Source organism: Coregonus clupeaformis, unplaced genomic scaffold (genome assembly GCF_020615455.1).
Source record: "Coregonus clupeaformis isolate EN_2021a unplaced genomic scaffold, ASM2061545v1 scaf0016, whole genome shotgun sequence".
Taxonomy (NCBI): Eukaryota; Metazoa; Chordata; class Actinopteri; order Salmoniformes; family Salmonidae; genus Coregonus; species Coregonus clupeaformis.
Window position 1 is genome coordinate 960,586 of NW_025533471.1, and position 16,039 is coordinate 976,624.

The window sequence follows — 16,039 nt, forward strand, 5'->3', positions numbered from 1 at the left end:
GAGCAGGAACGGGCCGGACCGGGCTGGCGACGCGCACCACTGGCTTGGTGCGGGGAGCAGGAACAGGCCGGACCGGGCTGACGACGCGCACCACTGGCTTGGTGCGGGGAGCCGGAACGAGCCGGGCTGGACTGGGAACATGCACCATTGGCTTGGTGAGGGGAGCCGGAACGGGCCAACATAGAAATACATGAACTAGAACAAAACATAGAAAATGACCCATAGAAAATCCACACCCTGGCTCAACATATAAGAGTCCCCAGAGCCAGGGCGTGACAATCATGCTGTGAGGGTGCTTTGCTGCAGGAGGTACTAGTGCACTTCACAAAATAGATGGCATCATGAGGAAGGAAATATATGTGGATATATTGAAGCAACATCTCAAGACATCAGCCAGGAAGTTAAAGCTTGGTCGCAAATGGGTCTTCCAAATGGACAATGACCCCAAGCATACTTCCAAAGTTGTGGCAAAACGGCTTAAGGACAACAAAGTCAAAGTATTGGAGTGGCCATCACAAAGCCCTGACCTCAATCCTATAGAAAATGTGTTGGCAGAACTGAAAAAGCGTGTGCGAGCAAGGAGGCCTACAAACCTGACTCAGTTACACAAGCTCTGTCAGGAGGAATGGGCCAAAATTCACCCAACTTATTGTGGGAAGTGTGTGGAAGGCTACCTGAAATGTTTGACCCAAGTTAAAGAATTGAAAGGCAATGCTACCAAATACTTATTGAGTGTACGTGATGAAAGAAATAAAAGCTGAAATAAATCATTCTCTCTACTATTATTCTGACATTTCACATTCTTAAAATAAAGTGGTGATCCTAACTGACCTAAGACAGGGAATTTCTACTAGTATTAAATGTCAGGAATTGTGAAAAACTGAGTTTAAATGTATTTGGCTAAGGTGTATGTAAACTTCCGACTTCAACTGTAGCTACCTCAATTACCTCTTACCCCTGCACATCGACTTGATTCTGGTACTCCCTGTATATAGCCATGTAATTTTCTACTCCTTATATTTGTCATGTTGTTTTTTCTCATTATTTTTATTCGTTATTTACTGTGCCAATATTTATATTATTTATTAAATGTTTTATCTTATCTTTAACTCTGCATTGTTGTAAAAGGACCCGTAAGTAAGAATGTCACTGTTAGTCTACACCTGTTGTCTACGAAGCATATGACAAATACAATTTGATTTTATTGAGTTCAGGGAGGTTTTGGATCCCGTTGTACAAAGCTGAAGTTGATTCATGGTGATTGTTGAAGGTCAGACCTTATACATTTTTAATGGACCAATGCAGCTGTTTTTATCTCAACATCAAATCATGTCTAGGTAACAATTAAGTACATTACTGTGACTGTTTTGAATTAAAATGGTCAAAAAGAAACTAAAATAGCTTCTTAGCCAAGGGCAATTTCTCAAGCAATAATTTAGCTAGGACTGTCTTGGAGTGGTCTGAGTGGGGAGGGGAAAACTGAAAATGAGCTGTTATTGGCGGAGAGGTTTGGAACTCTTTCTTATTGGTCTATTGTATTTGTCATATGCTTCGTAGACAACAGGTGTAGACTATTAGTCTATTAACTAATTAATCACATGGTGAAAGGCCAACACCATGAAAGGCCAAAACGCCATCTCACCAAAACAGGCAGAAATTTCAGGCGGTCTTTTCAAACAGCTCTTACACTAAAAGGACATTATCATAATATTCACAATTTCACAGTATTATTCCAACCTCATAGTGTGGACCTCATAGTGTGGAAATATATCTAAAACACAGGAAAATCAATGTTTTACTGCACTGGGGCTTTAAAGGTGTATTTGAAAATACTTATAAGATATGCTCATGTTGCAGAGATGTGGGAAATCATGTTGTCATCATTTTAACAGATGGGTTTGCATATCAAATATAACATTATATGTTAATGCAAATGACACTCTAACCTCTTATCTGATGAATATCCAGTAGTTTTCTAACATTTCAATATCTTGGCTCATAGCATTAATGATCATGACAGAATAGGGTATGGAGGCAGTCACCTATGTCCTTTGCAGGTGGCAATACAGCGGTGTCAATACACATGCATCCAAATGACAGAGGAACCGAAGTGACAATTTGAAATGGGGTCATTGGAAACGTGCGACAGGGCCTTGTCTTGTTGAATAGCAACAAACATGATTACATAGTCTACAAGCTGGGTTAGCATAATTACAAATACAAACTTTGTTTTGAGACACTTTCCAGCCTTGGGTTTTGCCAAGAGCAAGCACAGGAAGTGGTGCACCTTGGGAGAATGGTTTTCCTCTGGGGAGGCGAGAGCTTTCCTAGAGGGGATATGGCATAATGGGAAGTATTTGAACTGAAACAAGGCTTTAGCGAGTTGAAGCCTGAAGCGGGAGACTTTTCATCTGCAAAGAATATGTCTACTCGTCCCAAAATGTTTTTTTGCAAGGAGGGTCCCACTGGGCACAGACGTAATTTCAACGTCTAGTTTTGATTTACTTTTGGTTGAGTTGTCAACTAACATGAATTCAATGTGAAATCAACCAAAAATATCACCATGTCATTGGATTTAGGTTAAAAGGTGGGTGAAAGAAAAATATGAAATTCCCTTACGTTGATGACTTTTTGCAAATCCAATCAGTTTTAATAAATAAATAAAAAATACCTTATTTACATAAGTATTCAGACCCTTTGCTCTGAGACTCGAAATTGAGCTCAGGTGCATCCTGTTTCCATTGATCATCCATGAAGTGTTTCATCAACTTGATTGGAGTCCACCTGTGGTCAATTCAATTGATTGGACATGATTTGGAAAGGCACAGACCTGTCTATATAAGGTCCCACAGTTGACAGTGCATGTCAGAGCAAAAACCAAGCCATGAGGTAGAAGGAATTGTCGGTAGAGCTCAGAGACAGGATTGTGTCAAGGCACAGATCTGGGGAAGGGTACCAACAATTGTCTGCAGCATTGAAGGTCCCCAAGAACACAGTGGCCTCCATCATTCTTGCGTGGAAGAAGTTTGGAACCATCAAGACTCTTCCTAGAGCTGGCCGCAGGGCCAAACTGAGCAATCGGGGAGAAGGTCACTCTGACAGAGCTCCAGAGTTTTTCTGTGGAGATGGGAGACCCTTCCAGAAGGACAACATCTCGCTCTCCACCAATCAGGCCTTTGTGGTAGAGTGGCCAGACGGAAGACTCTCCTCAGTAAAAGGCACATGACAGCCCGCTTGGAGTTTGCCAAAAGGCACCTAAATGACTCTCAGAACATGAGAAACAAGATTCTCTGGCATGATGAAACCAAGATTGTACTCTTTGGCCTGAATGCCAAGCGTCACGTCTGGAGGAAAGCTGGCACCATCGCTACCGTGAAGCATGGTGGTGGCAGCATCATGCTGTGGGGAGGTTTTTCAGAGGTAGGGACTGGGAGACTAGTCAGTATCGAGGGAAAGATGAACAGAGCAAAGTACAGAGAGATCCTTGATGAAAACCTGCTCCAGAGCGCTCAGGACCTCAGACTGGGGTGAAAGTTCACCTTCCAACAGGACAATGACCCAAGACAACATAAAAGTGGCTTCGAGACAAGTCTCTGAATGTCCTTGAGTGGCCCAGCTAGAGCCCGGACTTGAACCCGATATAACATCTTTGGAGAGACAGGAAAAAAGCTGCGCAGCGATGCTCCCCATCCAACCTGACAGAGCTTGAGAGGATCTGCTGAGAAGAATGGGAGAAACTCCCCAAAAACATGTGTGCCAAGCTTGTAGCGTCATACCCAAGAAGACTTGAGGCTGAACCGCTGCCAAACGTGCTTCAACAAAGTACAGAGTAAAGGGTCTGAATACTTATGTAAATGTGATATTTCAATTTTTTATTTTTGATACATTTGCACAAATGTCTAAAAACCTGTTTTTGCTTCGTCATTATGGGGTATTGTGTGTAGATTGATTAGGGGAAAAAACGATTTAATCCATTTTAGAATAAGGCTGTATCGTAACAAAATGTGGAAAAGTCAAGGGGTCTGAATACTTTCCGAATGCACTGTTTATGAGATTTTGGATGACGCAAAAACATTCCTTTCGCATTGCGCTGGGAGTGATTGTTGTATTCCCACACTAAAGTCAGAAATATGTATAATTGTAACTTGCCTCAAGTAGTCTAGATCTCATCATGCCACCATGTAAAATGTTTGTCATGTGGAGGATTCATTTTCATTTCAGTTTTATCACTGATGTTTTTGTCTTTGTATTCGATGTTCACAACACTTTGCTTGTGACACTGGGGCAATTATCCCGTATAGACGTAAATAGCTCCTATCGGACCTGCTCAAAATGTGAGAAATTAGATTGTTGCAAATACGTGGTCTAATCGGGCATGCCGGAAAAAGTGATTTCGAGATCCAATTATAGTGGGCTACTGGTGACCTGACATGCCCTACACTGTGCCAGCACAACAACTTCTATTAGCAAGCCCTGGGGGAGGTGGTCTCAATAACTCCATTAGCAGTTTGAATAGCTGGTGTAATAGTGTAATGATGTAATGCAGGGCTGTGCACAGAGCCGCTGATCCTGCCTCTTACTAACAAGCAGTCGAATTGCACCCTTCTATGGTAGAGACACATGACAGATCCAAATCAAAAGTACCCAACTTCCTATTGTCAAACTCGTCGCCAGGCACACCTAGCCTCTGCATGCAAAAGCTAGACGAGTGTGGGCTTGGTGTGGGAGGGGAAATTTGGCTAGTTTAATTGTGCAATACATTACATGTAAAATTAAAACATTGAAAAGAGACTCAAAGTAAAAATGTAAAAGTAATTCATGAAACTAGATGCTAACTTTACATGAAGTAAAGTTGTGGGGCTTGCTTTAGCTCTTTAAAATTATTGTGGAAGAAGTTTAAGAAGTTTTACTTTACTATTTAAAGCCAAGCAGTTACATATAGTAAAAGTTACATTTAGTAAAATAATTGGTCTGGTTACTTTGATATACTACTATATCAACCTTATTACTTTGGATTGTGGGAAGTTAGAACACACATTTCATCAAAAATAACTACACTTGGGCTACTACACATGTATACACTCTCCTACTAGAATACCACAGAATATGACAACTGTAGTAATAGAGCACAGAAGACAATGAGACATTGTTGAAGTTTTAAATAAATAAACAACTATTTTTATCACAGCGTATTTGGATGGCAGTGGAATGTTCATGAAGTCCTCTCTGGGAGTAATAGTTTTTCCGGTTCCCGTGTCATGCATTGAAGCGCCGAATGGCTAAAACAGAGGGCAACCCCAGCTAAGCAATCTAAAACCGAGATGCGGCTTCATCCACCTGGCAAAACTCATCTTCACCTTCGAGAACGCAACACACACATGCTCCACCGCCAAAGAAGCTCAAGACTTTTTAAAGAATCACATTAAGCCCAACACACAAAGGGACGAGTCAACAGATGGAACCCCATTATGACTGGCTCATTATTCAGGTGTGCTACACATGCAGAATCATGCAGCCTAACCTATGGCTAAGCTCCTTCCCTCAGCATAGGACAATGATGAGGACACCCCCTCAAGTGGGTACAATTAACATTATTACTATAATTACTTAGTATTGGATTTTGTTATTATTATATTGCCTATGGTCTATGACATTAACACATTAACACAGTGATGACACCACACCAATGAATGAACAATGGACAATATATTGAGGTGTCACAAGGACTAGGGCTGCTTCCTTGTGGGGCTACAGCGCATTGAATTCCTACATGGTCAAAATAGGGCAATATAAGTTGGTAGCTACTCCCCTATTTATTACAGGGAGGGCTTTCTGGGTGGGGAAGGACCAATGGGTGGGTTTCCATGTTGGTCATGCTATTTGTTACACATCCATGGGCTTATCAACACTAAATATAGGAATGATATCATTAATATAGCATTCCAGTCTGAAAAACAACGGCAACGCTAGCTATTCTCTCTTGGAATTTGAAAAGGTTTAAACTGTTCTATCAAATGTTCCAGCTGTCTTGATATCCTAGCAAGAAACCATATTGATATAGGAATGCTCCAAAAGGACACACATAGAATGCAGAACCGTTTGTACAAACTGGCTGCTTTTACATCAGCTCCCAACAAAACTAAAGGTGTAATCATAATGATAATGACACAATGACGCTGGAGGGGATGGCTGCGTTTTACGGGCTCCTACCAATTGTGCTATTTTATGTTTTTTCGCATTGTTTGTAACTTTTGTACATAATGTTTCTGCCACCATCTCTTATGACCGAAAAGAGCTTCTGGCAATCAGAACAGCAATTACTCACCTCGAAGTGGCAAAGATTTTTTATTTAATGAGTCGGACGCGAAGGATGTACTGCTGCTCCCGGACAAGGCCCAAATCCCTGTCATTCACATGAAGAGGAGACACCGATACAGGGGCCGCAGATCTGGGTGCCTTGTGAGAATTTGTCGGCGAGTGGGTAACCCGCCTATACCATCCGTCCTACTGGCCAACGTGTAATCATTGGAGAATTAACTAAATGAGCTCCGTTCGAGACTATACTACCAACGTGGGCCCCATGTAGCTCAGTTGGTAGAGCATGGCGCTTGCAATGCCAGGGTTGTGGGTTCGATTCCCACGGGGGGCCAGTCTGAAAAAAGAAATAAAATAAAATAAAAAGAAATGTATGCTCTGGATATGAGTGTATGCTAAATGACAAAAAAATAATATACACAGCTCAAAAAAATAAAGGGAACACTTAAACAACACAATGTAACTCCAAGTCAATCACACTTCTGTGAAATCAAACTGTCCACTTAGGAAGCAACACTGATTGACAATACATTTCACATGCTGTTGTGCAAATGGAATAGACAACAGGTGGAAATTATAGGCAATTAGCAAGACACCCCCAATAAAGAAGTGGTTCTGCAGGTGGTGACCACAGACCACTTTAATTTTGAGTGTGACTCCAAATCCAGACCTCCATGGGTTGATAAATTTGATTTCCATTGATAATTTTTGTGTGATTTTGTTGTCAGCACATTCAACTATGTAAAGAAAAAAGTATTTCATAAGTTTATTTCATTCATTCAGATCTAGGATGTGTTATTTTAGTGTTCCCTTAATTTTTTTGAGCAGTGTATACATATATTTGTGTTATCGAGTTGTGGCTGAACGACGACATGTATAATATACAGTTGACTGGGTTTTCCGTGCATCGGCAAGACAGAACAGCTACCTATAATACGAGGGGTGGTGGTTTGTGTCTATTTGTCAATAACAGCTGGTGCGTGATCTCTAATATTAAGGAAGTCTCAAGGTTTTGCTCGACTGAGGTTGAGTACCTCATGACAAGCTTTAGACCACACTATTTACCAAGAGAGTTTTCATCTATATGTTTCATAGCTGTCTATTTACCACCACAAACCGATGCTGGCACTAAGACCACACTCAACGAGCTGTATAATGCCATTAGCAAGCAAGAAAACGCTAATCCAGAAGCGGCACTCCTAGTAGCTTGCGACTTTAATGCAGGAAAACTTAAATCCATTTAGGATAATTTCTACCAGCGTGTCACGTGCAACCACAGGAAAAAAACAACACTGGATCACCTTTACTCCACACACAGACACGCGTACAAAGCTCTCCCTCGCCCTCCATTTCGCAAATCTGACCATAATTATATCCTCCAGATTCCTGCTTACAAGCAAAAACTAAAGCAGGAAGTACCAGTGACTTCCTCAATACGGAAGTGGTCAGATGACGCAGATGCTAAGCTACAGGACTGTTAGCACAGACTGGAATGTGTTCCGGGATTCATCCAATGACATTGAGGAGTATACCACATCAGTCAACAGCTTCATCAATAAGTGCATCGATGATGTCGTCCCCACAGTGACCGTACGTACATATCCCAACCAAAATCCATGGATTAAAGGCAACATCCACACTGAGCTAAATGCTATAGCTGGCGCTTTTATGGAGTGGGACACAAATCCGGACGCTTATAAGAAATCCCGCTATGCCCTCTGACGAATCATCAAACAGGCAAAGCTGTTACAGGAGTTGGTCACAGTTCCGGAGCGACCCACTAGGTGTCATCCTCCGACAACCATAGGCACCTCCTCACTCACAGTCGGGACTAATTATTTGGTGCCACCTGTGGCTATCTGATTCACCTGTGCATTTATGTCCTCACTTCCCTGTGTTCCCTTGCTCAGTTTTCTCTGCTAGTTCCTTGATGTCAAGCAGTACGTCGGATCACGTGACAGAGTTACAGGTACTCGAGAAGTGTTCTCCCTGTGTCATTGTGTTTTTCCAGTCAGAGTTAGTATGTCGTATTGTTTGTTGTCAGCCTGTTTTTTGGAGACCTATGTGCTCCTCATTTGTTTTCGTATATAGACCGTTGTTTTGTATCCTGGCTTTTGGACCACCAGTAAAGATCCTTGTTTCACCATCCTTGCCTTCTGCCTACTGTCTATCCTGCACCGCACCTGGGTCACACCTCACACCAACCCTTACACAAATATTCAATACAGGACTAAGATTGAATTCTATTACACCGGCTCTGACGCTTGTCAGATGTGGCAGGGCTTGCAAACTATTACGGATTACAAAGGAAAGCCCAGCCGCGAGCTGCCCGGAGACATGAGCCTACCAGACAAGCCAAATGACCTCGATGTGCGCTTCGAGGCAAGCAACACTGAAGCATGCATGAGAGCACCAGCTGTTCCGGAAGACTGTGTGTCATGCTCACCATAGCCGATGTGAGTAAGAACTTTAAACAGGGCAACATTCACAAGGCCGCAGACGGATTACCAGGACATGTACTCAGAGCATGCGCTGACTAACTGGCATGTGTTTTCACTGACATTTTCAACCTCTCCCTGACCGAGTCTGCAATACCTACATGTAGACCACCATAGTCCGTGTGCCCAGGAATGCCAAAGTAACCTGCCTAAATGGCTACCGACCGGTAGCACTCACGTCTGTAGCCATGAAGTGCTTTGAAAGTCTGGTCATGGCACACATCAACACCATCACCCCAGAAACCCTAGACCCACTCCAATTCACATACCGCCCCAACATATCCACAGATAACACAATCTCTATTGCACTCCACACTGCCCTTTCCCACCTGGACCAAAGGAACACCTGCATAATAATGCTGTTATTGACTACAGCTCAGCGTTCAACACCATAGTGCCCTCAAAGCTCATCACTTACCTCATCCCTCTGCAACTGGATCCTGGGTGGCCAAGCACTATTGCGTGGCGAAGCACCACTCCAACACCATCATTAAGTTTGCCGACGACACAACAGTGGTGAGTAAGACAAAGGAGCTGATCGTGGACTACAGGAAGAGGAGGGCCAAGCACACCCCATTCACATCGACGGAGCTGTAGTGCAGCGGATCGAGAGCTTCAGGTTCCTTGGTGTCCACATCACCAACAAACTATCATGGTCCAAACACACCAAGACAGTCGTGAAGAGGGCACAACAACGCTTATTCCCCCTCAGGAGACAGACCTTCATTTGGCATGGGTCCTCAGATCCTCAAAAAGTTCTACAGCAGCACCATCGAGAATATCCTGACTGGGGCCAAGCATCCTGCCATCCTCTATAGCAGGCGGTGTAGTCAAAGACTCTAGCCACCCAAGTCAAAGACTGTTCTCTCTGCTACCGCACGGCAAGCGGTACCGGAGTGCGAAGTCTAGGTCCAAAAGGCTCCTTAACCTTTTCATACGTGAGTTCCAAATATCTCTAACGGTGGCCCCAGCATGAGTTTTTTCGTGCATGTGATGTCAGAATGCGCTCACTGTTCCAAAATGTGATTGTTACGCAACAGGACAGTTAACCCACGTTGCCCTCAAACCAAGGCATGCTGCCTGCTAATTTTCTATAGGCCACGTTTCAACTTGTCAATTTCAAATGATTTTCTAACAAGTTTTATTTTCTAACCACAGTTTGTATTGAGGTGTGTGCCATTTCACTTTTGCGGACAATTTTTTTGGGGGGCATTACTGACCAGGACAAATTTCCCCAAGGACTTCCCAATTGTTCTGCAGATCAAGTCTGCAGATATTTGCGCATCTCCAGTCAGAACAGGGCCTGCACACACATGTTCACATTTTCCTTCTGGTGCCCGCATCACATTCATTGTTGTTTTCATTACTACATGATAATAACTTTGGAAATGTGTCTGTTTCTAGCAAAGTAAGTGCCTTATTACGTTATAACAGTTTCTGTATGTCATGTTATGTAGTTTCTACTGTAGCACACTGTATGTATGGAACATCATATATTTGTTTACAGTGGGGGAAAAAAGTATTTAGTCAGCCACCAATTGTGCAAGTTCTCCCACTTAAAAAGATGAGAGAGGCCTGTCATTTTCATTATATGTACACGTCAACTATGACAGACAAAATGAGGAAAAAAAAATCCTGAAAATCACATTGCAGGATTTTAAATGAATTTATTTGCAAATTATGGTGGAAAATAAGTATTTGGTCACCTACAAACAAGCAAAATTTCTGGCTCTCACAGACCTGTAACTTCTTCTTTAAGAGGCTCCTCTGTCCTCCACTTGTTATCAGTATAAAAGACACCTGTCCACAACCTCAAACAGTCACACTCCAAACTCCACTATGGCCAAGACCAAAGAGCTGTCAAAGGACACCAGAAATAAAATTGTAGACCTGCACCAGGCTGGGAAGACTGAATCTGCAATAGGTAAGCAGCTTGGTTTGAAGAAATCAACTGTGGGAGCAATTATTAGGAAATGGAAGACATACAAAACCACTGATAATCTCCCTCGATCTGGGGCTCCACGCAAGATCTCACCCCGTGGGGTCAAAATGATCACAAGAACGGTGAGCAAAAATCCCAGAACCACACGGGGGGACCTAGTGAATGACCTGCAGATAGCTGGGACCAAAGTAACAAAACCTACCATCAGTAACACACTACACCGCCAGGGACTCAAATCCTGCAGTGCCAGACCTGTCCCCATGCTTAAGCCAGTACATGTCCAGGACGTCTGAAGTTCGCTAGAGTGCATTTGGATGATCCAGAAGAGGATTGGGAGAATGTCATATGGTCAGATGAGGACAAAGAATGCTGAGTTGCATCCAAAGAACACCATACCTACTGTGAAGCATGGGGGTGGAAACATCATGCTTTGGGGCTGTTTTTCTGCAAAGGGACCAGGACGACTGATCCGTGTAAAGGAAAGAATGAATGGGGCCATGTATCGTGAGATTTTGAGTGAAAACCTCCTTCCATCAGCAAGGGCATTGAAGATGAAACGTGGCTGGGTCTTTCAGCATGACAATGATCCCAAACACACCGCCCGGGCAACGAAGGAGTGGCTTCGTAAGAAGTATTTCAAGGTCCTGGAGTGGCCTAGCCAGTCTCCAGATCTCAACCCCATAGAAAATCTTTGGAAGGAGTTGAAAGTCCGTGTTGCCCAGCGACAGCCCCAAAACATCACTGCTCTAGAGGAGATCTGCATGGAGGAATGGGCCAAAATACCAGCAACAGTGTGTGAAAACCTTGTGAAGACTTACAGAAAATGTTTGACCTGTGTCATTGCCAACAAAGGGTATATAACAAAGTATTGAGAAACTTTTGTTATTGACCAAATACTTATTTCCCACCATAATTTGCAAATAAATTCATTAAAAATCCTACAATGTGATTTTCTGGAGAAAAAAAATCTCATTTTGTCTGTCATAGTTGACGTGTACCTATGATGAAAATTACAGGCCTCTCTCATCTTTTTAAGTGGGAGAACTTGCACAATTGGTGGCTGACTAAATACTTTTTTTCCCCACTGTAATTGAATAGTTTAACATTAAAAACACTGGTTGTACCAAATGATCTTTGCTGGTCGCACCGTATTACTATTTTGTTATGGTGTAATTTTTTTGGCAGATCTCGCTCACTTTTTCCCTCTTAATCAAACACACACACATTAAGAGTAAACGTGGTTTCTTATTCACAACAATGATGCCTTTAATGCTCAATAAAATACAAAAAATTTGACTCAAATGATTATCACACAGAAACATTTAATCATGAACATGACAATGAACTTCTAAAAACAGGATTAAAATGATGCATTATGATTAATTTGTAATCAACGTTAAAAACAGTGTTAAGAATAATTGTAAAAAATGAATAGTAAAGTTATTGAAATACAGTAATTCAACATTCAAACATTAAAATATAAAATGCATAAAAAAACAGTGTTTTTCTACATTACAATTTTAAGAAAAAGTAAAATGTATTTTACAAACATAAAAATCTCAACATTGCGTGGACTATAACGTTTTTCTAATTCTAATATTAAAACATCAACAGATGTAATTAAGTTTGTGCAGAACATTACTAGATTAAAACAATTCATGAGATTCAAACATTAAAGACAAAGAAATTATCACTTTGTACCAAAAGTTGTGACACAAACTCATTGAAGTTGACAATTATCAAACTTGCATTCTTAAAACAGTGTATTTGATGTTGTTGCACTAGTGTGACAAGAAAGCAGCCCAGTCTGTCTCGGACAGCCGAGATGCTCTTGAGCTGAAGGGCTCGGGCTCACTGATCATTCACTTCACATCTCCTTCATAGTAGAAGGTAATGTCTGGCACAGGGGGCCAGACAAAAACATTCCTCACTCCATGCTGCTGCATACAAGTGATCTGCACTTTCTCCCCAATCACTGTCAGCACCTGACCTACAAAGGGCCAGTCTTTGTAGCTGACAATGACACAACTGCCTAGACATTCAGCAAGTGTTGACTTGGCCACAGCTGCAGCTTCATCTTGCTGTTCCTCAGTGATGGTGTTCTCCTGATGGTGTTCTTGGTCTGCTGCAGAAGCAAGACACTTCACTGTGTTTTATTTTCCCTGCCACTGTGGAGGTGACCTGGTGCAATTTCATGGTTCCTTTGACTCCAGCAAGTTTGTTTGGCACAGCTTTATTGTGCTTCGTGATATTTGTAATCCAAAATAATTTGATTTGTTTGAATCCGTAAGTATATGGTAGTGCTGAGTAGGTACATGTTCTTCTTGTTTCTGTATTGGGTGACGGGACCATTGCTCATCATGTGGAGAGTCATAATTTGTGGATTCTTGTTGTTGACATCTCTTCGGACAGGTGAGCCCATACTGCTCTCTCATCATATCTAAGGGAGTCAGATATGGTGGCGTAGGACTGGCTTCCCTCTGATGTGTACACAACACTTGTACGGATCGTAGCCTGCTGTCCACTCCCCCCAAAGTGGAAAGCCTGGATTTCTGTAGCCAATTTGCAACCGAGTCAGCATTAATCTGTGTCCTGATGATAAAGGCATTTGCTTGATAAAGGCATCTGCAAATTGACCCTCAATTAATATAGATAGATAGATAGATAGATAGATAGATAGATAGATAGATAGATAGATAGATAGATAGATAGATAGATAGATAGATAGATAGATAGATAGATAGATAGATAGATAGATAGATAGATAGATAGATAGATAGATAGATAGATAGATAGATAGATAGGATAGTTATTTATATAAAATTATTTTCAGTATTAGCTGCTTGATGTGCTATGCTATAAAACAAAACAAAAAACTGACATAAAACACCCTTATCCTACAGAAACTTGTGTTTTTACTTAAAAGGAGATAATATGATGTATTTGTGTGTACAAAAAATATATATAGATGAATAGATAACTTAATACAAAGACAAACATATTGACATCATTCAGTGCAACTGTTTAGTCATATGGTGTAACCGTAATTTCTGGTGACTCCGAATGATCATTTTGGTTACACCGTGTGACTTTTCTCACATAAACATGTTTCAGAGGCTACTGCTTATGCACCCATCTGAACACTTGACTTTGACATCAAGTATGTAAGTGTATCGAAATAAAATATACGCTTTTCAGATAATTCAACATTTTAATTGGTTTTTAGCGGTCACACTGAATTATCAGATTTTTGGGGTAAAACCTGACAGGGAGTGGAAATGTAAACTTATCAAAGATTTACGAGAGACTTGCTAACCTTTATTCTTAACCAAAGGGTATCTCACAGGCATCATAATGGATGTCACATCCTGTCACATGAGTACCATCATGTGATTTGATCCAAAATGGTGACTTTATGTCGGTCGCACCGAATGATAAACATAATATAATATAATATGCCATTTAGCAGACGCTTTTATCCAATGGGACTTACAGTCATGCGTGCATACATTTTTACGTATGGGTGGTCCCGGGGATCGAACACACTACCCTGGCGTTACAAGCGCCATGCTCTACCAATTGAGCTACAGAGGACCACATGAAGGCTATTTTTCCTGACAAAAGTATTTAAAGTATTTAAAACCTTTCTGCCTAAACTGTCTTACCCATACAGTGAGGGAAAAAAGTATTTGATCCCCTGCTGATTTTGTACGTTTGCCCACTGACAAAGAAATTCTCAGTCTATAATTTTAATGGTAGGTTTATTTGAACAGTGAGAGACAGAATAACAACAAAAAAATCCAGAAAAACGCATGTAAAAAATGTTATAAATTGATTTGCAATTTAATGAGGGAAATAAGTATTTGACCCCCTCTCAATGAGAAAGATTTCTGGCTCCCAGGTGTCTTTTATACAGGTAACGAGCTGAGATTAGGAGCACACTCTTAAAGGGAGTGCTCCTAATCTCAGTTTGTTACCTGTATAAAAGACACCTGTCCACAGAAGCAATCAATCAATCAGATTCCAAAACACTCCACCATGGCCAAGACCAAAGAGCTCTCCAAGGATGTCAGGGACAAGATTGTAGACCTACACAAGGCTGGAATGGGCTACAAGACCATCGCCAAGCAGCTTGGTGAGAAGGTGACAACAGTTGGTGCGATTATTCACAAATAGAAGAAACAGAAAATAACTGTCAATCTCCCTCGGCCTGGGGCTCCATGCAAGATCTCACCTCGTGGAGTTGCAATGATCATGAGAACGTTGAGGAATCAGCCCAGAACTACACGGGAGGATCTTGTCAATGATCTCAAGGCAGCTGGGACCATAGTCACCAACAAAACAATTGGTAACACACTATGCCGTGAAGGACTGAAATCCTGCAGCGCCCGCAAGGTCCCCCGTCTGAAGTCTGAAGTTTGCCAATGAACATCTGAATGATTCAGAGGAGAACTGGGTGAAAGTGTTGTGGTCAAATGAGACCAAAATGGAGCTCTTTGGCATCAACTCAACTCGCCGTGTTTGGAGGAGGAGGAATGCTGCCTATGACCCCAAGACCACCATCCCCACCGTCAAACATGGAGGTGGAAACATTATGCTTTGGGGGGGGGGGGTTTCTGCTAAGGGGACAGGACAACTTCACCGCATCAAAGGGACGATGGACGGCGCCATGTACTGTCAAATCTTGGGTGAGAACCTCCTTCCCTCAGCCAGGGCATTGAAAATGGGTCGTGGATGGTTATTCCAGCATGACAATGACCCAAAACACACGGCCAAGGCAACAAAGGAGTGGCTCAAGAAGAAGCACATTAAGGTCCTGGAGTGGCCTAGCAAGTGTCCAGACCTTAATCCCATAGAAAATCTGTGGAGGGAGCTGAAGGTTCGAGTTGCCAAACGTCAGCCTCGAAACCTTAATGACTTGGAGAAGATCTGCAAAGAGGAGTGGGACAAAATCCCTCCTGAGATGTATGCAAACCTGGTGGCCAACTACAAGAAACTTCTGACCTATGTGAGTGCCAAAAAGGGTTTTGCCACTAAGTACTAAGTCATGTTTTGCAGAGGGGTCAAATACTTATTTCCCTCACTGTATATGGCAGACAAACAAGTTCCCTACATTCTCCCCCTTCTACTTGCCTCCTTTATTTTGTGGGCATGCTGCAATCAGTTGGTTATACATTTGGATTGAGCAGACATTCCCATATATTTTTGATAGCTGCATATGTGACATATCTCCACCGTTTCTATTCAAAATATCATTAATAAATATAATACCATTTAAAAAAAA